This window comes from Pseudophryne corroboree, chromosome 4 (assembly GCF_028390025.1).
Source record: "Pseudophryne corroboree isolate aPseCor3 chromosome 4, aPseCor3.hap2, whole genome shotgun sequence".
Classification (NCBI taxonomy): domain Eukaryota; kingdom Metazoa; phylum Chordata; class Amphibia; order Anura; family Myobatrachidae; genus Pseudophryne; species Pseudophryne corroboree.
In genome coordinates this window covers 15,597,955-15,619,259 of record NC_086447.1, presented here as the reverse complement: position 1 = coordinate 15,619,259, position 21,305 = coordinate 15,597,955, and the positions used below count along the sequence as shown (strand labels likewise).

At 34.1% G+C, this 21,305-nt stretch overlaps 17 non-coding genes across 17 annotated transcripts; all 17 read left to right on the top strand.

The window, feature by feature from the left end:
* Window positions 1-176: 176 nt before the first annotated feature.
* Window positions 177-249, top strand: TRNAA-AGC (transfer RNA alanine (anticodon AGC)). The gene has a single exon. It is a non-coding gene; the product is annotated as a tRNA-Ala (tRNA).
* Window positions 250-1,977: 1,728 nt separating this feature from the next.
* Window positions 1,978-2,050, top strand: TRNAA-AGC (transfer RNA alanine (anticodon AGC)). Its single transcript has one exon. It is a non-coding gene; the product is annotated as a tRNA-Ala (tRNA).
* A 1,728-nt stretch (window positions 2,051-3,778) lies between these two features.
* On the top strand, window positions 3,779-3,851 carry TRNAA-AGC (transfer RNA alanine (anticodon AGC)). Its single transcript has one exon. It is a non-coding gene; the product is annotated as a tRNA-Ala (tRNA).
* A 287-nt stretch (window positions 3,852-4,138) lies between these two features.
* TRNAA-AGC (transfer RNA alanine (anticodon AGC)) lies at window positions 4,139-4,211 on the top strand. The gene has a single exon. It is a non-coding gene; the product is annotated as a tRNA-Ala (tRNA).
* Window positions 4,212-5,218: 1,007 nt separating this feature from the next.
* Window positions 5,219-5,291, top strand: TRNAA-AGC (transfer RNA alanine (anticodon AGC)). The gene has a single exon. It is a non-coding gene; the product is annotated as a tRNA-Ala (tRNA).
* Window positions 5,292-5,578: 287 nt separating this feature from the next.
* On the top strand, window positions 5,579-5,651 carry TRNAA-AGC (transfer RNA alanine (anticodon AGC)). The gene has a single exon. It is a non-coding gene; the product is annotated as a tRNA-Ala (tRNA).
* Window positions 5,652-6,659: 1,008 nt separating this feature from the next.
* Window positions 6,660-6,732, top strand: TRNAA-AGC (transfer RNA alanine (anticodon AGC)). The gene has a single exon. It is a non-coding gene; the product is annotated as a tRNA-Ala (tRNA).
* A 287-nt stretch (window positions 6,733-7,019) lies between these two features.
* TRNAA-AGC (transfer RNA alanine (anticodon AGC)) lies at window positions 7,020-7,092 on the top strand. The gene has a single exon. It is a non-coding gene; the product is annotated as a tRNA-Ala (tRNA).
* Window positions 7,093-10,257: 3,165 nt separating this feature from the next.
* On the top strand, window positions 10,258-10,330 carry TRNAA-AGC (transfer RNA alanine (anticodon AGC)). The gene has a single exon. It is a non-coding gene; the product is annotated as a tRNA-Ala (tRNA).
* Window positions 10,331-10,617: 287 nt separating this feature from the next.
* On the top strand, window positions 10,618-10,690 carry TRNAA-AGC (transfer RNA alanine (anticodon AGC)). Its single transcript has one exon. It is a non-coding gene; the product is annotated as a tRNA-Ala (tRNA).
* A 1,008-nt stretch (window positions 10,691-11,698) lies between these two features.
* On the top strand, window positions 11,699-11,771 carry TRNAA-AGC (transfer RNA alanine (anticodon AGC)). Its single transcript has one exon. It is a non-coding gene; the product is annotated as a tRNA-Ala (tRNA).
* Window positions 11,772-12,058: 287 nt separating this feature from the next.
* TRNAA-AGC (transfer RNA alanine (anticodon AGC)) lies at window positions 12,059-12,131 on the top strand. Its single transcript has one exon. It is a non-coding gene; the product is annotated as a tRNA-Ala (tRNA).
* Window positions 12,132-14,574: 2,443 nt separating this feature from the next.
* Window positions 14,575-14,647, top strand: TRNAA-AGC (transfer RNA alanine (anticodon AGC)). Its single transcript has one exon. It is a non-coding gene; the product is annotated as a tRNA-Ala (tRNA).
* A 2,087-nt stretch (window positions 14,648-16,734) lies between these two features.
* Window positions 16,735-16,807, top strand: TRNAA-AGC (transfer RNA alanine (anticodon AGC)). Its single transcript has one exon. It is a non-coding gene; the product is annotated as a tRNA-Ala (tRNA).
* Window positions 16,808-17,453: 646 nt separating this feature from the next.
* TRNAA-AGC (transfer RNA alanine (anticodon AGC)) lies at window positions 17,454-17,526 on the top strand. The gene has a single exon. It is a non-coding gene; the product is annotated as a tRNA-Ala (tRNA).
* A 1,726-nt stretch (window positions 17,527-19,252) lies between these two features.
* Window positions 19,253-19,325, top strand: TRNAA-AGC (transfer RNA alanine (anticodon AGC)). The gene has a single exon. It is a non-coding gene; the product is annotated as a tRNA-Ala (tRNA).
* Window positions 19,326-19,611: 286 nt separating this feature from the next.
* On the top strand, window positions 19,612-19,684 carry TRNAA-AGC (transfer RNA alanine (anticodon AGC)). The gene has a single exon. It is a non-coding gene; the product is annotated as a tRNA-Ala (tRNA).
* Window positions 19,685-21,305: the final 1,621 nt, after the last annotated feature.

Below are 21,305 nucleotides of genomic sequence, written 5' to 3'. Positions count from 1 at the left end.
GGCATGGAGAATTAGTGTTTAAATATTTATAAAGACATTACAAAACTCAAAAATGGGAGAGAAACTTTATGTTTTCTATGAAAAGAGAATATTTTGAAGGAAAGCTTATAAAAACTTTCAATATATAATGACATGATCTTCCAGTGCCTTTATTCTGAAAAGTCACATGTGCTCATGGGGAATTAGCTCAAATGGTAGAGCGCTCGCTTAGCATGCGAGAGGTAGCGAGATCGATGCTCGCATTCTCCATATATTTTTGTTTTGTCATTTTACAATTCAAGTGCTTTTATTAGGCATTCGTATTAGTTCCATAAAAAAATGGGTTGTTTTTTATGATTGCAGACATAGAAACCTCAGCTGGCATGGAGAATTAGTGTTTAAACTATTTTTAAAGACATTACAAAACTCAAAAATGGGAGAGAAACTTTATGTTTTCTATGAAAAGAGAACATTTTGAAGGAAAGCTTATAAAAACTTTCAATATATAATGATATGATCTTCCAGTGCCTTTATTCTGAAAGGTCCATTGTGCTCATGGGGAATTAGCTCAAATGGTAGAGCACTCGCTTAGCATGCGAGAGGTAGCGAGATCGATGCTCGCATTCTCCATATGTTTTTGTTTTGTCATTTTGCAATTCAAGTGCTTTTATTAGGCATTCGTAGTAGTTCCATAAAAAAATGGGTTGTTTTTTATGATTGCAGACATAGAAACCTCAGCTGGCATGGAGAATTAGTGTTTAAACTATTTTTAAAGACATTACAAAACTCAAAAATGGGAGAGAAACTTTATGTTTTCTATGAAAAGAGAATATTTTAAAGGAAAGCTTATAAAAACTTTCAATATATAATGATATGATCTTCCAGTGCCTTTATTCTGAAAAGTCACATGTGCTCATGGGGAATTAGCTCAAATAGTAGAGCGCTTGCTTAGCATGCGAGAGGTAGCGAGATCGATGCTCGCATTCTCCATATGTTTTTGTTTTGTCATTTTGCAATTCAAGTGCTTTTATTAGGCATTCGTAGTAGTTCCATAAAAAAAATGGGTTGTTTTTTATGATTGCAGACATAGAAACCTCAGCTGGCATGGAGAATTAGTGTTTAAACTATTTTTAAAGACATTACAAAACTCAAAAATGGGAGAGAAACTTTATGTTTTCTATGAAAAGAGAATATTTTAAAGGAAAGCTTATAAAAACTTTCAATATATAATGATATGATCTTCTAGTGCCTTTATTCTGAAAAGTCACATGTGCTCATGGGGAATTAGCTCAAATGGAAGAGCGCTCGCTTAGCATGCGAGAGGTAGCGAGATCGATGCTCGCATTCTCCATATGTTTTTGTTTTGTCATTTTGCAATTCAAGTGCTTTTATTAGGCATTCGTAGTAGTTCCATAAAAAAATAGGTTGTTTTTTATGATTGCAGACATAGAAACCTCAGCTGGCATGGAGAATTAGTGTTTAAACTATTTTTAAAGACATTACAAAACTCAAAAATGGGAGAGAAACTTTATGTTTTCTATGAAAAGAGAATATTTTGAAGGAAAGCTTATAAAAACTTTCAATATATAATGATATGATCTTCCAGTGCCTTTATTCTGAAATGTCACATGTGTTCATGGGGAATTAGCTCAAATGGTAGAGCGCTCGCTTAGCATGCGAGAGGTAGCGAGATCGATGCTCGCGTTCTCCATATATTTTTATTTTGTCATTTTGCAATTCAAGTGCTTTTATTAGGCATTCGTAGTAGTTCCATAAAAAAATGGGTTGTTTTTTATGATTGCAGACATAGAAACCTCAGCTGGCATGGAGAATTAGTGTTTAAACTATTTTTAAAGACATTACAAAACTCAAAAATGGGAGAGAAACTTTATGTTTTCTTTGAAAAGAGAACATTTTGAAGGAAAGCTTATAAAAACTTTCAATATATAATGATATGATCTTCCAGTGCCTTTATTCTGAAAAGTCACATGTGCTCATGGGGAATTAGCTCAAATGGTAGAGCGCTCGCTTAGCATGCGAGAGGTAGCGAGATCGATGCTCGCATTCTCCATATGTTTTTGTTTTGTCATTTTGCAATTCAAGTGCTTTTATTAGGCATTCGTAGTAGTTCCATAAAAACAATGGGTTGTTTTTTATGATTGCAGACATAGAAACCTCAGCTGGCATGGAGAATTAGTGTTTAAACTATTTTTAAAGACATTACAAAACTCAAAAATGGGAGAGAAACTTTAATGTTTTCTTTGAAAAGAGAACATTTTGAAGGAAAGCTTATAAAAACTTTCAATATATAATGATATGATCTTCCAGTGCCTTTATTCTGATAGGTCACATGTGCTCATGGGGAATTAGCTCAAATGGTAGAGCGCTTGCTTAGCATGCGAGAGGTAGCGAGATCGATGCTCGCATTCTCCATATGTTTTTGTTTTGTCATTTTGCAATTCAAGTGCTTTTATTAGGCATTCGTAGTAGTTCCATAGAAAAATGGGTTGTTTTTTATGATTGCAGACATAGAAACCTCAGCTGGCATGGAGAATTAGTGTTTAAACTATTTTTAAAGACATTACAAAACTCAAAAATGGGAGAGAAACTTTATGTTTTCTATGAAAAGAGAATATTTTAAAGGAAAGCTTATAAAAACTTTCAATATATAATGATATGATCTTCCAGTGCCTTTATTCTGAAAAGTCACATGTGCTCATGGGGAATAAGCTCAAATAGTAGAGCGCTCGCTTAGCATGCGAGAGGTAGCGAGATCGATGCTCGCATTCTCCATATGTTTTTGTTTTGTCATTTTGCAATTCAAGTGCTTTTATTAGGCATTCGTAGTAGTTCCATAAAAAAATGGGTTGTTTTTTATGATTGCAGACACAGAAACCTCAGCTGGCATGGAGAATTAGTGTTTAAATATTTATAAAGACATTACAAAACTCAAAAATGGGAGAGAAACTTTATGTTTTCTATGAAAAGAGAATATTTTGAAGGAAAGCTTATAAAAACTTTCAATAAATAATGACATGATCTTCCAGTGCCTTTATTCTGAAAAGTCACTTGTGCCCATGGGGAATTAGCTCAAATGGTAGAGCGCTCGCTTAGCATGCGAGTGGTAGCGAGATCGATGCTCGCATTCTCCATATGTTTTTGTTTTGTCATTTTGCAATTCAAGTGCTTTTATTAGGCATTCGTAGTAGTTCCATAAAAAAAATGGGTTGTTTTTTATGATTGCAGACATAGAAACCGCAGCTGGCATGGAGAATTAGTGTTTAAACTATTTTTAAAGACATTACAAAACTCAAAAATGGGAGAGAAACTTTATGTTTTCTTTGAAAAGAGAACATTTTGAAGGAAAGCTTATAAAAACTTTCAATATATAATGATATGATCTTCCAGTGCCTTTATTCTGAAAAGTCACATGTGCTCATGGGGAATTAGCTCAAATGGTAGCGCGCTCGCTTAGCATGCGAGAGGTAGCGAGATCGATGCTCGCATTCTCCATATGTTTTTGTTTTGTCATTTTGCAATTCAAGTGCTTTTATTAGGCATTCGTAGTAGTTCCATAAAAAAATGGGTTGTTTTTTATGATTGCAGACACAGAAACCTCAGCTGGCATGGAGAATTAGTGTTTAAATATTTATAAAGACATTACAAAACTCAAAAATGGGAGAGAAACTTTATGTTTTCTATGAAAAGAGAATATTTTGAAGGAAAGCTTATAAAAACTTTCAATATATAATGACATGATCTTCCAGTGCCTTTATTCTGAAAAGTCACATGTGCTCATGGGGAATTAGCTCAAATGGTAGAGCGCTCGCTTAGCATGCGAGAGGTAGCGAGATCGATGCTCGCATTCTCCATATATTTTTGTTTTGTCATTTTACAATTCAAGTGCTTTTATTAGGCATTCGTATTAGTTCCATAAAAAAATGGGTTGTTTTTTATGATTGCAGACATAGAAACCTCAGCTGGCATGGAGAATTAGTGTTTAAACTATTTTTAAAGACATTACAAAACTCAAAAATGGGAGAGAAACTTTATGTTTTCTATGAAAAGAGAACATTTTGAAGGAAAGCTTATAAAAACTTTCAATATATAATGATATGATCTTCCAGTGCCTTTATTCTGAAAGGTCCATTGTGCTCATGGGGAATTAGCTCAAATGGTAGAGCGCTCGCTTAGCATGCGAGAGGTAGCGAGATCGATGCTCGCATTCTCCATATGTTTTTGTTTTGTCATTTTGCAATTCAAGTGCTTTTATTAGGCATTCGTAGTAGTTCCATAAAAAAATGGGTTGTTTTTTATGATTGCAGACATAGAAACCTCAGCTGGCATGGAGAATTAGTGTTTAAACTATTTTTAAAGACATTACAAAACTCAAAAATGGGAGAGAAACTTTATGTTTTCTATGAAAAGAGAATATTTTAAAGGAAAGCTTATAAAAACTTTCAATATATAATGATATGATCTTCCAGTGCCTTTATTCTGAAAAGTCACATGTGCTCATGGGGAATTAGCTCAAATAGTAGAGCGCTCGCTTAGCATGCGAGAGGTAGCGAGATCGATGCTCGCATTCTCCATATGTTTTTGTTTTGTCATTTTGCAATTCAAGTGCTTTTATTAGGCATTCGTAGTAGTTCCATAAAAAAAATGGGTTGTTTTTTATGATTGCAGACATAGAAACCTCAGCTGGCATGGAGAATTAGTGTTTAAACTATTTTTAAAGACATTACAAAACTCAAAAATGGGAGAGAAACTTTATGTTTTCTATGAAAAGAGAATATTTTAAAGGAAAGCTTATAAAAACTTTCAATATATAATGATATGATCTTCTAGTGCCTTTATTCTGAAAAGTCACATGTGCTCATGGGGAATTAGCTCAAATGGAAGAGCGCTCGCTTAGCATGCGAGAGGTAGCGAGATCGATGCTCGCATTCTCCATATGTTTTTGTTTTGTCATTTTGCAATTCAAGTGCTTTTATTAGGCATTCGTAGTAGTTCCATAAAAAAATGGGTTGTTTTTTATGATTGCAGACACAGAAACCTCAGCTGGCATGGAGAATTAGTGTTTAAATATTTATAAAGACATTACAAAACTCAAAAATGGGAGAGAAACTTTATGTTTTCTATGAAAAGAGAATATTTTGAAGGAAAGCTTATAAAAACTTTCAATATATAATGACATGATCTTCCAGTGCCTTTATTCTGAAAAGTCACATGTGCTCATGGGGAATTAGCTCAAATGGTAGAGCGCTCGCTTAGCATGCGAGAGGTAGCGAGATCGATGCTCGCATTCTCCATATATTTTTGTTTTGTCATTTTACAATTCAAGTGCTTTTATTAGGCATTCGTATTAGTTCCATAAAAAAATGGGTTGTTTTTTATGATTGCAGACATAGAAACCTCAGCTGGCATGGAGAATTAGTGTTTAAACTATTTTTAAAGACATTACAAAACTCAAAAATGGGAGAGAAACTTTATGTTTTCTATGAAAAGAGAACATTTTGAAGGAAAGCTTATAAAAACTTTCAATATATAATGATATGATCTTCCAGTGCCTTTATTCTGAAAGGTCCATTGTGCTCATGGGGAATTAGCTCAAATGGTAGAGCGCTCGCTTAGCATGCGAGAGGTAGCGAGATCGATGCTCGCATTCTCCATATGTTTTTGTTTTGTCATTTTGCAATTCAAGTGCTTTTATTAGGCATTCGTAGTAGTTCCATAAAAAAATGGGTTGTTTTTTATGATTGCAGACATAGAAACCTCAGCTGGCATGGAGAATTAGTGTTTAAACTATTTTTAAAGACATTACAAAACTCAAAAATGGGAGAGAAACTTTATGTTTTCTATGAAAAGAGAATATTTTAAAGGAAAGCTTATAAAAACTTTCAATATATAATGATATGATCTTCCAGTGCCTTTATTCTGAAAAGTCACATGTGCTCATGGGGAATTAGCTCAAATAGTAGAGCGCTCGCTTAGCATGCGAGAGGTAGCGAGATCGATGCTCGCATTCTCCATATGTTTTTGTTTTGTCATTTTGCAATTCAAGTGCTTTTATTAGGCATTCGTAGTAGTTCCATAAAAAAAATGGGTTGTTTTTTATGATTGCAGACATAGAAACCTCAGCTGGCATGGAGAATTAGTGTTTAAACTATTTTTAAAGACATTACAAAACTCAAAAATGGGAGAGAAACTTTATGTTTTCTATGAAAAGAGAATATTTTAAAGGAAAGCTTATAAAAACTTTCAATATATAATGATATGATCTTCTAGTGCCTTTATTCTGAAAAGTCACATGTGCTCATGGGGAATTAGCTCAAATGGAAGAGCGCTCGCTTAGCATGCGAGAGGTAGCGAGATCGATGCTCGCATTCTCCATATGTTTTTGTTTTGTCATTTTGCAATTCAAGTGCTTTTATTAGGCATTCGTAGTAGTTCCATAAAAAAATAGGTTGTTTTTTATGATTGCAGACATAGAAACCTCAGCTGGCATGGAGAATTAGTGTTTAAACTATTTTTAAAGACATTACAAAACTCAAAAATGGGAGAGAAACTTTATGTTTTCTATGAAAAGAGAATATTTTGAAGGAAAGCTTATAAAAACTTTCAATATATAATGATATGATCTTCCAGTGCCTTTATTCTGAAATGTCACATGTGTTCATGGGGAATTAGCTCAAATGGTAGAGCGCTCGCTTAGCATGCGAGAGGTAGCGAGATCGATGCTCGCATTCTCCATATATTTTTATTTTGTCATTTTGCAATTCAAGTGCTTTTATTAGGCATTCGTAGTAGTTCCATAAAAAAATGGGTTGTTTTTTATGATTGCAGACATAGAAACCTCAGCTGGCATGGAGAATTAGTGTTTAAACTATTTTTAAAGACATTACAAAACTCAAAAATGGGAGAGAAACTTTATGTTTTCTTTGAAAAGAGAACATTTTGAAGGAAAGCTTATAAAAACTTTCAATATATAATGATATGATCTTCCAGTGCCTTTATTCTGAAAAGTCACATGTGCTCATGGGGAATTAGCTCAAATGGTAGAGCGCTCGCTTAGCATGCGAGAGGTAGCGAGATCGATGCTCGCATTCTCCATATGTTTTTGTTTTGTCATTTTGCAATTCAAGTGCTTTTATTAGGCATTCGTAGTAGTTCCATAAAAACAATGGGTTGTTTTTTATGATTGCAGACATAGAAACCTCAGCTGGCATGGAGAATTAGTGTTTAAACTATTTTTAAAGACATTACAAAACTCAAAAATGGGAGAGAAACTTTATGTTTTCTTTGAAAAGAGAACATTTTGAAGGAAAGCTTATAAAAACTTTCAATATATAATGATATGATCTTCCAGTGCCTTTATTCTGATAGGTCACATGTGCTCATGGGGAATTAGCTCAAATGGTAGAGCGCTTGCTTAGCATGCGAGAGGTAGCGAGATCGATGCTCGCATTCTCCATATGTTTTTGTTTTGTCATTTTGCAATTCAAGTGCTTTTATTAGGCATTCGTAGTAGTTCCATAGAAAAATGGGTTGTTTTTTATGATTGCAGACATAGAAACCTCAGCTGGCATGGAGAATTAGTGTTTAAACTATTTTTAAAGACATTACAAAACTCAAAAATGGGAGAGAAACTTTATGTTTTCTATGAAAAGAGAATATTTTAAAGGAAAGCTTATAAAAACTTTCAATATATAATGATATGATCTTCCAGTGCCTTTATTCTGAAAAGTCACATGTGCTCATGGGGAATAAGCTCAAATAGTAGAGCGCTCGCTTAGCATGCGAGAGGTAGCGAGATCGATGCTCGCATTCTCCATATGTTTTTGTTTTGTCATTTTGCAATTCAAGTGCTTTTATTAGGCATTCGTAGTAGTTCCATAAAAAAATGGGTTGTTTTTTATGATTGCAGACACAGAAACCTCAGCTGGCATGGAGAATTAGTGTTTAAATATTTATAAAGACATTACAAAACTCAAAAATGGGAGAGAAACTTTATGTTTTCTATGAAAAGAGAATATTTTGAAGGAAAGCTTATAAAAACTTTCAATAAATAATGACATGATCTTCCAGTGCCTTTATTCTGAAAAGTCACTTGTGCCCATGGGGAATTAGCTCAAATGGTAGAGCGCTCGCTTAGCATGCGGGAGGTAGCGAGATCGATGCTCGCATTCTCCATATGTTTTTGTTTTGTCATTTTGCAATTCAAGTGCTTTTATTAGGCATTCGTAGTAGTTCCATAAAAAAATGGGTTATTTTTTATGATTGCAGACATAGAAACCTCAGCTGGCATGGAGAATTAGTGTTTAAACTATTTTTAAAGACATTACAAAACTCAAAAATGGGAGAGAAACTTTATGTTTTCTTTGAAAAGAGAACATTTTGAAGGAAAGCTTATAAAAACTTTCAATATATAATGATATGATCTTCCAGTGCCTTTATTCTGAAAGGTCACATGTGCTCATGGGGAATTAACTCAAATGGTAGAGCGCTCGCTTAGCATGCGAGAGGTAGCGAGATCGATGCTCGCATTCTCCATATGTTTTTGTTTTGTCATTTTGCAATTCAAGTGCTTTTATTAGGCATTCGTAGTAGTTCCATAAAAAAATGGGTTGTTTTTTATGATTGCAGACATAGAAACCTCGGCTGGCATGGAGAATTAGTGTTTAAACTATTTTTAAAGACATTACAAAACTCAAAAATGGGAGAGAAACTTTATGTTTTCTATGAAAAGAGAATATTTTGAAGGAAAGCTTATAAAAACTTTCAATGTATAATGATATGATCTTCCAGTGCCTTTATTCTGAAAAGTCACATGTGCTCATGGGGAATTAGCTCAAATGGTAGAGCACTCGCTTAGCATGCGAGAGGTAGGGAGATTGATGCTCGCATACTCCATATGTTTTTGTTTTGTCATTTTGCAATTCAAGTGCTTTTAATAGGCATTCGTAGTAGTTCCATAGAAAAATGGGTTGTTTTTTATGATTGCAGACACAGAAACCTCAGCTGGCATGGAGAATTAGTGTTTAAATATTTATAAAGACATTACAAAACTCAAAAATGGGAGAGAAACTTTATGTTTTCTATAAAAAGAGAATATTTTGAAGGAAAGCTTTTAAAAACTTTCAATATATAATGACTTGATCTTCCAGTGCCTTTATTCTGAAAAGTCACATGTGCTCATGGGGAATTAACTCAAATGGTAGAGCGCTCGCTTAGCATGCGAGAGGTAGCGAGATCGATGCTCGCATTCTCCATATGTTTTTGTTTTGTCATTTTGCAATTCAAGTGCTTTTATTAGGCATTCGTAGTAGTTCCATAAATAAATGGGTTGTTTTTTATGATTGCAGACACAGAAACCTCAGCTGGCATGGAGAATTAGTGTTTAAATATTTATAAAGACATTACAAAACTCAAAAATGGGAGAGAAACTTTATGTTTTCTTTGAAAAGAGAACATTTTGAAGGAAAGCTTATAAAAACTTTCAATAAATAATGACATGATCTTCCAGTGCCTTTATTCTGAAAAGTCACTTGTGCCCATGGGGAATTAGCTCAAATGGTAGAGCGCTCGCTTAGCATGCGAGTGGTAGCGAGATCGATGCTCGCATTCTCCATATGTTTTTGTTTTGTCATTTTGCAATTCAAGTGCTTTTATTAGGCATTCGTAGTAGTTCCATAAAAAAAATGGGTTGTTTTTTATGATTGCAGACATAGAAACCGCAGCTGGCATGGAGAATTAGTGTTTAAACTATTTTTAAAGACATTACAAAACTCAAAAATGGGAGAGAAACTTTATGTTTTCTTTGAAAAGAGAACATTTTGAAGGAAAGCTTATAAAAACTTTCAATATATAATGATATGATCTTCCAGTGCCTTTATTCTGAAAAGTCACATGTGCTCATGGGGAATTAGCTCAAATGGTAGCGCGCTCGCTTAGCATGCGAGAGGTAGCGAGATCGATGCTCGCATTCTCCATATGTTTTTGTTTTGTCATTTTGCAATTCAAGTGCTTTTATTAGGCATTCGTAGTAGTTCCATAAAAAAATGGGTTGTTTTTTATGATTGCAGACATAGAAACCTCAGCTGGCATGGAGAATTAGTGTTTAAATATTTATAAAGACATTACAAAACTCAAAAATGGGAGAGAAACTTTATGTTTTCTATGAAAAGAGAATATTTTGAAGGACAGCTTATAAAAACTTTCAATATATAATGACATGATCTTCCAGTGCCTTTATTCTGAAAAGTCACATGTGCTCATGGGGAATTAGCTCAAATGGTAGAGCGCTCGCTTAGCATGCGAGAGGTAGCGAGATCGATGCTCGCATTCTCCATATATTTTTGTTTTGTCATTTTACAATTCAAGTGCTTTTATTAGGCATTCGTATTAGTTCCATAAAAAAATGGGTTGTTTTTTATGATTGCAGACATAGAAACCTCAGCTGGCATGGAGAATTAGTGTTTAAACTATTTTTAAAGACATTACAAAACTCAAAAATGGGAGAGAAACTTTATGTTTTCTATGAAAAGAGAACATTTTGAAGGAAAGCTTATAAAAACTTTCAATATATAATGATATGATCTTCCAGTGCCTTTATTCTGAAAGGTCCATTGTGCTCTTGGGGAATTAGCTCAAATGGTAGAGCGCTCGCTTAGCATGCGAGAGGTAGCGAGATCGATGCTCGCATTCTCCATATGTTTTTGTTTTGTCATTTTGCAATTCAAGTGCTTTTATTAGGCATTCGTAGTAGTTCCATAAAAAAATGGGTTGTTTTTTATTATTGCAGACATAGAAACCTCAGCTGGCATGGAGAATTAGTGTTTAAACTATTTTTAAAGACATTACAAAACTCAAAAATGGGAGAGAAGCTTTATATTTTCTATGAAAAGAGAATATTTTAAAGGAAAGCTTATAAAAACTTTCAATATATAATGATATGATCTTCCAGTGCCTTTATTCTGAAAAGTCACATGTGCTCATGGGGAATTAGCTCAAATAGTAGAGCGCTCGCTTAGCATGCGAGAGGTAGCGAGATCGATGCTCGCATTCTCCATATGTTTTTGTTTTGTCATTTTGCAATTCAAGTGCTTTTATTAGGCATTCGTAGTAGTTCCATAAAAAAAATGGGTTGTTTTTTATGATTGCAGACATAGAAACCTCAGCTGGCATGGAGAATTAGTGTTTAAACTATTTTTAAAAACATTACAAAACTCAAAAATGGGAGAGAAACTTTATGTTTTCTATGAAAAGAGAATATTTTAAAGGAAAGCTTATAAAAACTTTCAATATATAATGATATGATCTTCTAGTGCCTTTATTCTGAAAAGTCACATGTGCTCATGGGGAATTAGCTCAAATGGAAGAGCGCTCGCTTAGCATGCGAGAGGTAGCGAGATCGATGCTCGCATTCTCCATATGTTTTTGTTTTGTCATTTTGCAATTCAAGTGCTTTTATTAGGCATTCGTAGTAGTTCCATAAAAAAATAGGTTGTTTTTTATGATTGCAGACATAGAAACCTCAGCTGGCATGGAGAATTAGTGTTTAAACTATTTTTAAAGACATTACAAAACTCAAAAATGGGAGAGAAACTTTATGTTTTCTATGAAAAGAGAATATTTTGAAGGAAAGCTTATAAAAACTTTCAATATATAATGATATGATCTTCCAGTGCCTTTATTCTGAAATGTCACATGTGTTCATGGGGAATTAGCTCAAATGGTAGAGCGCTCGCTTAGCATGCGAGAGGTAGCGAGATCGATGCTCGCATTCTCCATATATTTTTGTTTTGTCATTTTGCAATTCAAGTGCTTTTATTAGGCATTCGTAGTAGTTCCATAAAAAAATGGGTTGTTTTTTATGATTGCAGACATAGAAACCTCAGCTGGCATGGAGAATTAGTGTTTAAACTATTTTTAAAGACATTACAAAACTCAAAAATGGGAGAGAAACTTTAGGTTTTCTTTGAAAAGAGAACATTTTGAAGGAAAGCTTATAAAAACTTTCAATATATAATGATATGATCTTCCAGTGCCTTTATTCTGAAAAGTCACATGTGCTCATGGGGAATTAGCTCAAATGGTAGAGCGCTCGCTTAGCATGCGAGAGGTAGCGAGATCGATGCTCGCATTCTCCATATGTTTTTGTTTTGTCATTTTGCAATTCAAGTGCTTTTATTAGGCATTCGTAGTAGTTCCATAGAAAAATGGGTTGTTTTTTATGATTGCAGACATAGAAACCTCAGCTGGCATGGAGAATTAGTGTTTAAATATTTGTAAAGACATTACAAAACTCAAAAATGGGAGAGAAACTTTATGTTTTCTATAAAAAGAGAATATTTTGAAGGAAAGCTTATATAAACTTTCAATGTATAATGATATGATCTTCCAGCGCCTTTATTCTGAAAAGTCACATGTGCTCATGGGGAATTAGCTCAAATGGTAGAGCGCTCGCTTAGCTTGTGAGAGGTAGCGAGATCGATGCTCGCATTCTCCATATGTTTTTGTTTTGTCATTTTGCAATTCAAGTGCTTTTATTAGGCATTCGTAGTAGTTCCATAAAAAAATAGGTTGTTTTTTATGATTGCAGACATAGAAACCTCAGCTGGCATGGAGAATTAGTGTTTAAACTATTTTTAAAGACATTACAAAACTCAAAAATGGGAGAGAAACTTTATGTTTTCTATGAAAAGAGAATATTTTGAAGGAAAGCTTATAAAAACTTTCAATATATAATGATATGATCTTCCAGTGCCTTTATTCTGAAATGTCACATGTGCTCATGGGGAATTAGCTCAAATGGTAGTGCGCTCGCTTAGCATGCGAGAGGTAGCGAGATCGATGCTTGCATTCTCCATATATTTTTGTTTTGTCATTTTGCAATTCAAGTGCTTTTATTAGGCATTCGTAGTAGTTCCATAGAAAAATGGGTTGTTTTTTATGATTGCAGACATAGAAACCTCAGCTGGCATGGAGAATTAGTGTTTAAATATTTGTAAAGACATTACAAAACTCAAAAATGGGAGAGAAACTTTATGTTTTCTATAAAAAGAGAATATTTTGAAGGAAAGCTTATAAAAACTTTCAATATATAATGACATGATCTTCCAGTGCCTTTATTCTGAAAAGTCACATGTGCTCATGGGGAATTAGCTCAAATGGTAGAGCGCTCGCTTAGCATGCGGGAGGTAGCGAGATCGATGCTCGCATTCTCCATATGTTTTTGTTTTGTCATTTTGCAATTCAAGTGCTTTTATTAGGCATTCGTAGTAGTTCCATAAAAAAATGGGTTATTTTTTATGATTGCAGACATAGAAACCTCAGCTGGCATGGAGAATTAGTGTTTAAACTATTTTTAAAGACATTACAAAACTCAAAAATGGGAGAGAAACTTTATGTTTTCTTTGAAAAGAGAACATTTTGAAGGAAAGCTTATAAAAACTTTCAATATATAATGATATGATCTTCCAGTGCCTTTATTCTGAAAGGTCACATGTGCTCATGGGGAATTAACTCAAATGGTAGAGCGCTCGCTTAGCATGCGAGAGGTAGCGAGATCGATGCTCGCATTCTCCATATGTTTTTGTTTTGTCATTTTGCAATTCAAGTGCTTTTATTAGGCATTCGTAGTAGTTCCATAAAAAAATGGGTTGTTTTTTATGATTGCAGACATAGAAACCTCGGCTGGCATGGAGAATTAGTGTTTAAACTATTTTTAAAGACATTACAAAACTCAAAAATGGGAGAGAAACTTTATGTTTTCTATGAAAAGAGAATATTTTGAAGGAAAGCTTATAAAAACTTTCAATGTATAATGATATGATCTTCCAGTGCCTTTATTCTGAAAAGTCACATGTGCTCATGGGGAATTAGCTCAAATGGTAGAGCACTCGCTTAGCATGCGAGAGGTAGGGAGATTGATGCTCGCATACTCCATATGTTTTTGTTTTGTCATTTTGCAATTCAAGTGCTTTTAATAGGCATTCGTAGTAGTTCCATAGAAAAATGGGTTGTTTTTTATGATTGCAGACACAGAAACCTCAGCTGGCATGGAGAATTAGTGTTTAAATATTTATAAAGACATTACAAAACTCAAAAATGGGAGAGAAACTTTATGTTTTCTATAAAAAGAGAATATTTTGAAGGAAAGCTTTTAAAAACTTTCAATATATAATGACTTGATCTTCCAGTGCCTTTATTCTGAAAAGTCACATGTGCTCATGGGGAATTAACTCAAATGGTAGAGCGCTCGCTTAGCATGCGAGAGGTAGCGAGATCGATGCTCGCATTCTCCATATGTTTTTGTTTTGTCATTTTGCAAATCAAGTGCTTTTATTAGGCATTCGTAGTAGTTCCATAAAAAAAGGGTTGTTTTTTATGATTGCAGACATAGAAACCTCAGCTGGCATGGAGAATTAGTATTTAAACTATTTATAAAGACATTACAAAACTCAAAAATGGGAGAGAAACTTTATGTTTTCTATAAAAAGAGAATATTTTGAAGGAAAGCTTATAAAAACTTTCAATGTATAATGATATGATCTTCCAGTGCCTTTATTCTGAAAAGTCACATGTGCTCATGGGGAATTAGCTCAAATGGTAGAGCGCTCGCTTAGCATGCGAGAGGTAGCGAGATCGATGCTCGCATTCTCCATATGTTTTTGTTTTGTCATTTTGCAATTCAAGTGCTTTTATTAGGCATTCGTAGTAGTTCCATAAAAAAAATGGGTTGTTTTTTATGATTGCAGACATAGAAACCTCAGCTGGCATGGAGAATTAGTGTTTAAACTATTTTTAAAGACATTACAAAACTCAAAAATGGGAGAGAAACTTTATGTTTTCTTTGAAAAGAGAACATTTTGAAGGAAAGCTTATAAAAACTTTCAATATATAATGATATGATCTTCCAGTGCCTTTATTCTGATAGGTCACATGTGCTCATGGGGAATTAGCTCAAATGGTAGAGCGCTCGCTTAGCATGCGAGAGGTAGCGAGATCGATGCTCGCTTTCTCCATATGTTTTTGTTTTGTCATTTTGCAATTCAAGTGCTTTTATTAGGCATTCGTAGTAGTTCCATAGAAAAATGGGTTGTTTTTTATGATTGCAGACATAGAAACCTCAGCTGGCATGGAGAATTAGTGTTTAAACTATTTTTAAAGACATTACAAAACTCAAAAATGGGAGAGAAACTTTATGTTTTCTATGAAAAGAGAATATTTTAAAGGAAAGCTTATAAAAACTTTCAATATATAATGATATGATCTTCCAGTGCCTTTATTCTGAAAAGTCACATGTGCTCATGGGGAATAAGCTCAAATAGTAGAGCGCTCGCTTAGCATGCGAGAGGTAGCGAGATCGATGCTCGCATTCTCCATATGTTTTTGTTTTGTCATTTTGCAATTCAAGTGCTTTTATTAGGCATTCGTAGTAGTTCCATAAAAAAATGGGTTGTTTTTTATGATTGCAGACACAGAAACCTCAGCTGGCATGGAGAATTAGTGTTTAAATATTTATAAAGACATTACAAAACTCAAAAATGGGAGAGAAACTTTATGTTTTCTATGAAAAGAGAATATTTTGAAGGAAAGCTTATAAAAACTTTCAATATATAATGACATGATCTTCCAGTGCCTTTATTCTGAAAAGTCACTTGTGCCCATGGGGAATTAGCTCAAATGGTAGCGCGCTCGCTTAGCATGCGAGTGGTAGCGAGATCGATGCTCGCATTCTCCATATGTTTTTGTTTTGTCATTTTGCAATTCAAGTGCTTTTATTAGGCATTCGTAGTAGTTCCATAAAAAAAATGGGTTGTTTTTTATGATTGCAGACATAGAAACCGCAGCTGGCATGGAGAATTAGTGTTTAAACTATTTTTAAAGACATTACAAAACTCAAAAATGGGAGAGAAACTTTATGTTTTCTTTGAAAAGAGAACATTTTGAAGGAAAGCTTATAAAAACTTTCAATATATAATGATATGATCTTACAGTGCCTTTATTCTGAAAAGTCACATGTGCTCATGGGGAATTAGCTCAAATGGTAGCGCGCTCGCTTAGCATGCGAGAGGTAGCGAGATCGATGCTCGCATTCTCCATATGTTTTTGTTTTGTCATTTTGCAATTCAAGTGCTTTTATTAGGCATTCGTAGTAGTTCCATAAAAAAATGGGTTGTTTTTTATGATTGCAGACACAGAAACCTCAGCTGGCATGGAGAATTAGTGTTTAAATATTTATAAAGACATTACAAAACTCAAAAATGGGAGAGAAACTTTATGTTTTCTATGAAAAGAGAATATTTTGAAGGAAAGCTTATAAAAACTTTCAATATATAACGACATGATCTTCCAGTGCCTTTATTCTGAAAAGTCACATGTGCTCATGGGGAATTAGCTCAAATGGTAGAGCGCTCGCTTAGCATGCGAGAGGTAGCGAAATCGATGCTCGCATTCTCCATATATTTTTGTTTTGTCATTTTACAATTCAAGTGCTTTTATTAGGCATTCGTATTAGTTCCATAAAAAAATGGGTTGTTTTTTATGATTGCAGACATAGAAACCTCAGCTGGCATGGAGAATTAGTGTTTAAACTATTTTTAAAGACATTACAAAACTCAAAAATGGGAGAGAAACTTTATGTTTTCTATGAAAAGAGAACATTTTGAAGGAAAGCTTATAAAAACTTTCAATATATAATGATATGATCTTCCAGTGCCTTTATTCTGAAAGGTCACTTGTGCTCATGGGGAATTAGCTCAAATGGTAGAGCGCTCGCTTAGCATGCGAGAGGTAGCGAGATCGATGCTCGCATTCTCCATATGTTTTTGTTTTGTCATTTTGCAATTCAAGTGCTTTTATTAGGCATTCGTAGTAGTTCCATAAAAAAATGGGTTGTTTTTTATGATTGCAGACATAGAAACCTCAGCTGGCATGGAGAATTAGTGTTTAAACTATTTTTAAAGACATTACAAAACTCAAAAATGGGAGAGAAACTTTATGTTTTCTATGAAAAGAGAATATTTTAAAGGAAAGCTTATAAAAACTTTCAATATATAATGATATGATCTTCCAGTGCCTTTATTCTGAAAAGTCACATGTGCTCATGGGGAATTAGCTCAAATAGTAGAGCGCTCGCTTAGCATGCGAGAGGTAGCGAGATCGATGCTCGCATTCTCCATATGTTTTTGTTTTGTCATTTTGCAATTCAAGTGCTTTTATTAGGCATTCGTAGTAGTTCCATAAATAAATGGGTTGTTTTTTATGATTGCAGACACAGAAACCTCAGCTGGCATGGAGAATTAGTGTTTAAATATTTATAAAGACATTACAAAACTCAAAAATGGGAGAGAAACTTTATGTTTTCTATGAAAAGAGAATATTTTGAAGGAAAGCTTATAAAAACTTTCAATATATAATGACATGATCTTCCAGTGCCTTTATTCTGAAAAGTCACATGTGCTCATGGGGAATTAGCTCAAATGGTAGAGCGCTCGCTTAGCATGCGAGAGGTAGCGAGATCGATGCTCGCATTCTCCATATGTTTTTTATTTGTCATTTTGCAATTCAAGTGCTTTTATTAGGCATTCGTAGTAGTTCCATAAAAAAAATGGGTTGTTTTTTATGATTGCAGACATAGAAACCTCAGCTGGCATGGAGAATTAGTGTTTAAACTATTTTTAAAGACATTACAAAACTCAAAAATGGGAGAGAAACTTTATGTTTTCTATGAAAAGAGAATATTTTAAAGGAAAGCTTATAAAAACTTTCAATATATAATGATATGATCTTCTAGTGCCTTTATTCTGAAAAGTCACATGTGCTCATGGGGAATTAGCTCAAATGGTAGAGCGCTCGCTTACCATGCGAGAGGTAGCGAGATCGATGCTCGCTTTCTCCATATGTTTTTGTTTTGTCATTTTGCAATTCAAGTGCTTTTATTAGGCATTCGTAGTAGTTCCATAAAAAAATAGGTTGTTTTTTATGATTGCAGACATAGAAACCTCAGCTGGCATGGAGAATTAGTGTTTAAACTATTTTTAAAGACATTACAAAACTCAAAAATGGGAGAGAAACTTTGTGTTTTCTTTGAAAAGAGAACATTTTGAAGGAAAGCTTATAAAAACTTTCAATATATAATGATATGATCTTCCAGTGCCTTTATTCTGAAAGATCACATGTGCTCATGGGGAATTAACTCAAATGGTAGAGCGCTCGCTTAGCATGCGAGAGGTAGCGAGATCGATGCTCGCATTCTCCATATGTTTTTGTTTTGTCATTTTGCAATTCAAGTGCTTTTATTAGGCATTCGTAGTAGTTCCATAAAAAAATGGGTTGTTTTTTATGATTGCAGACATAGAAACCTCGGCTGGCATGGAGAATTAGTGTTTAAACTATTTTTAAAGACATTACAAAACTCAAAAATGGGAGAGAAACTTTATGTTTTCTATGAAAAGAGAATATTTTGAAGGAAAGCTTATAAAAACTTTCAATGTATAATGATATGATCTTCCAGTGCCTTTATTCTGAAAAGTCACATGTGCTCATGGGGAATTAGCTCAAATGGTAGAGCACTCGCTTAGCATGCGAGAGGTAGGGAGATTGATGCTCGCATACTCCATATGTTTTTGTTTTGTCATTTTGCAATTCAAGTGCTTTTAATAGGCATTCGTAGTAGTTCCATAGAAAAATGGGTTGTTTTTTATGATTGCAGACACAGAAACCTCAGCTGGCATGGAGAATTAGTGTTTAAATATTTATAAAGACATTACTAAACTCAAAAATGGGAGAGAAACTTTATGTTTTCTATATAAAGAGAATATTTTGAAGGAAAGCTTTTAAAAACTTTCAATATATAATGACTTGATCTTCCAGTGCCTTTATTCTGAAAAGTCACATGTGCTCATGGGGAATTAACTCAAATGGTAGAGCGCTCGCTTAGCATGCGAGAGGTAGCGAGATCGATGCTCGCATTCTCCATATGTTTTTGTTTTGTCATTTTGCAAATCAAGTGCTTTTATTAGGCATTTGTAGTAGTTCCATAAAAAAAGGGTTGTTTTTTATGATTGCAGACATAGAAACCTCAGCTGGCATGGAGAATTAGTATTTAAACTATTTATAAAGACATTACAAAACTCAAAAATGGGAGAGAAACTTTATGTTTTCTATAAAAAGAGAATATTTTGAAGGAAAGCTTATAAAAACTTTCAATGTATAATGATATGATCTTCCAGTGCCTTTATTCTGAAAAGTCACATGTGCTCATGGGGAATTAGCTCAAATGGTAGAGCGCTCGCTTAGCATGCGAGAGGTAGCGAGATCGATGCTCGCATTCTCCATATGTTTTTGTTTTGTCATTTTGCAATTCAAGTGCTTTTATTAGGCATTCGTAGTAGTTCCATAAAAAAAATGGCTTGTTTTTTATGATTGCAGACATAGAAACCTCAGCTGGCATGGAGAATTAGTGTTTAAACTATTTTTAAAGACATTACAAAACTCAAAAATGGGAGAGAAACTTTGTTTTCTATGAAAAGAGAACATTTTGAAGGAAAGCTTATAAAAACTTTCAATATATAATGATATGATCTTCCAGTGCCTTTATTCTGATAGGTCACATGTGCTCATGGGGAATTAGCTCAAATGGTAGAGCGCTCGCTTAGCATGCGAGAGGTAGCGAGATCGATGCTCGCATTCTCCATATGTTTTTGTTTTGTCATTTTGCAATTCAAGTGCTTTTATTAGGCATTCGTAGTAGTTCCATAGAAAAATGGGTTGTTTTTTATGATTGCAGACATAGAAACCTCAGCTGGCATGGAGAATTAGTGTTTAAACTATTTTTAAAGACATTACAAAACTCAAAAATGGGAGAGAAACTTTATGTTTTCTATGAAAAGAGAATATTTTAAAGGAAAGCTTATAAAAACTTTCAATATATAATGATATGATCTTCCAGTGCCTTTATTCTGAAAAGTCACATGTGCTCATGGGGAATAAGCTCAAATAGTAGAGCGCTCGCTTAGCATGCGAGAGGTAGCGAGATCGATGCTCGCATTCTCCATATGTTTTTGTTTTGTCATTTTGCAATTCAAGTGCTTTTATTAGGCATTCGTAGTAGTTCCATAAAAAAATGGGTTGTTTTTTATGATTGCAGACACAGAAACCTCAGCTGGCATGGAGAATTAGTGTTTAAATATTTATAAAGACATTACAAAACTCAAAAATGGGAGAGAAACTTTATGTTTTCTATGAAAAGAGAATATTTTGAAGGAAAGCTTATAAAAACTTTCAATATATAATGACATGATCTTCCAGTGCCTTTATTCTGAAAAGTCACTTGTGCCCATGGGGAATTAGCTCAAATGGTAGCGCGCTCGCTTAGCATGCGAGTGGTAGCGAGATCGATGCTCGCATTCTCCATATGTTTTTGTTTTGTCATTTTGCAATTCAAGTGCTTTTATTAGGCATTCGTAGTAGTTCCATAAAAAAAATGGGTTGTTTTTTATGATTGCAGACATAGAAACCACAGCTGGCATGGAGAATTAGTGTTTAAACTATTTTTAAAGACATTACAAAACTCAAAAATGGGAGAGAAACTTTATGTTTTCTTTGAAAAGAGAACATTTTGAAGGAAAGCTTATAAAAACTTTCAATATATAATGATATGATCTTACAGTGCCTTTATTCTGAAAAGTCACATGTGCTCATGGGGAATTAGCTCAAATGGTAGCGCGCTTGCTTAGCATGCGAGAGGTAGCGAGATCGATGCTTGCATTCTCCATATGTTTTTGTTTTGTCATTTTGCAATTCAAGTGCTTTTATTAGGCATTCGTAGTAGTTCCATAAAAAAATGGGTTGTTTTTTATGATTGCAGACACAGAAACCTCAGCTGGCATGGAGAATTAGTGTTTAAATATTTATAAAGACATTACAAAACTCAAAAATGGGAGAGAAACTTTATGTTTTCTATGAAAAGAGAATATTTTGAAGGAAAGCTTATAAAAACTTTCAATATATAATGACATGATCTTCCAGTGCCTTTATTCTGAAAAGTCACATGTGCTCATGGGGAATTAGCTCAAATGGTAGAGCGCTTGCTTAGCATGCGAGAGGTAGCGAGATCGATGCTCGCATTCTCCATATATTTTTGTTTTGTCATTTTACAATTCAAGTGCTTTTATTAGGCATTCGTAGTAGTTCCATAAAAAAAATGGGTTGTTTTTTATGATTGCAGACATAGAAACCTCAGCTGGCATGGAGAATTAGTGTTTAAACTATTTTTAAAGACATTACAAAACTCAAAAATGGGAGAGAAACTTTAT